General features: G+C 39.6%; 1 long non-coding RNA gene across 1 annotated transcript; it reads right to left on the reverse strand.

The window, feature by feature from the left end:
- Positions 1 to 386: 386 nt before the first annotated feature.
- On the reverse strand, positions 387 to 1,242 carry LOC126176777 (uncharacterized). Its single transcript, XR_007535655.1, has 3 exons — positions 1,013 to 1,242; positions 749 to 859; positions 387 to 589 (listed from the first exon to the last, which is right to left on the reverse strand). It is a non-coding gene; the product is annotated as an uncharacterized LOC126176777 (long non-coding RNA).
- Positions 1,243 to 1,469: the final 227 nt, after the last annotated feature.

Consider the following 1,469-nt stretch of genomic DNA (forward strand, 5'->3'; position numbering starts at 1 on the left):
TTTCCGATACAGTTCAAGACTCGGGAGAAAAGTTTTACACCTGGTGTTCTACATGGCAACTTCACACACAAGAACTTTTTGCCGACACTACTACCACCTACATAAGTAAGCTTTTCCTGTGTTACTTTCAAATGCACTTAAGCTATTCCCGATTTAACTGGAAGATCTTTACTTCCCACTTTCATATCAACAGCCTCAAAATACATATTGTAGACTTCGGGATATGTTACAGGTCAGTGTCACACCAAGATTGTGGAGAAAGGGGGGGGGGGGGGCGGCATGTCACTCTCCAACAAGTGTTTACCAATAAGTAAGTGGCGGAAAATTATGGGTATAGGACGGCTTAAACATGTGGAAAATGAGATTTTTATAATTCACTCACTGTATTTGACATTTATTATTCCTTTAAAATCGCACAACAACTTCAATAAAACACAGTTTAATCATTCACACACTTATTTCACAATTATTTCACTTTTAAACTGCAAATCGTCTAAGAGCTGTCTTGGATCTTCAAGAGTCTCTCTCAAAAACAGCCTTGATGTGGATAGATACGTACAGCAACCAGTAATCAGAGTCAGAACTGTGTCTGCAAAAACACAAGGATTATTAAACAATTTTTGCTGTCATTAATTACTAGCAATATAATTGACAGAGTAGATTGCTAATATTTGCTATAATGAATATCACATTTGCAAGAACGATCTCACTGATGTAATTAAGTCCATCGAAACGCTTAGAAACTAACCTCTCGTCTGACGAAAACGGTCTAAAGACGCTGTGGCAATTTCTTCAGATCTGTTGACAATGATATTTTGAGTTATCACTTTACTGAGTGACTGAAATGTAGTTCAGGTACCTGTGAACATAACAATATGTTAGAATTCATTTTCTAAATACGAACTATTACGGTACTGTACGCTACTTACATATTAATTACACTATTAATATTTTCACAGTTGTTTCTTTAATACAAAATTAAAGCCAACGGAAGAAAAAACGTAAAACATACTTGCCAATGACAGGTTTGTTGAGATGCAATTTTCTGTGTTGACAGATGTAACTTTTTCATACGGTGGTAAGTCGCAGGAATCACAGAAATCGCAGAAGTAGCAGAAGTCACAGAAATCGCAGAAGTAGCAGAAATCGCGGAAGTAGCAGAAATCGCAGAAATAGCAGTGGCGGAGGGATACACGAACTATGTTCCTTAACTGCGACTCTTAACTGCGACAAATCACAGTTAAGAATAACAGATACTGAAAAGTAGCATTCACAGAAATCACTGATATCGGAAAATCGCAGTTTAGCCCATCACTCAGGCTGACACTGACGGCGGCAGTGCACAAATGCTGCGCAGCTAGCGCCATTCGACGGCCAACACTGCGGTTCCTCGTGTGTCCGCTGTGCCGTGCGTGTGATCATTGCTTGTACAGCCCTCTCGCAGTGTCCGGAGCAAGTATGGTGGGTCT

This window comes from Schistocerca cancellata, chromosome 3 (genome assembly GCF_023864275.1).
Source record: "Schistocerca cancellata isolate TAMUIC-IGC-003103 chromosome 3, iqSchCanc2.1, whole genome shotgun sequence".
Taxonomy (NCBI): Eukaryota; Metazoa; Arthropoda; class Insecta; order Orthoptera; family Acrididae; genus Schistocerca; species Schistocerca cancellata.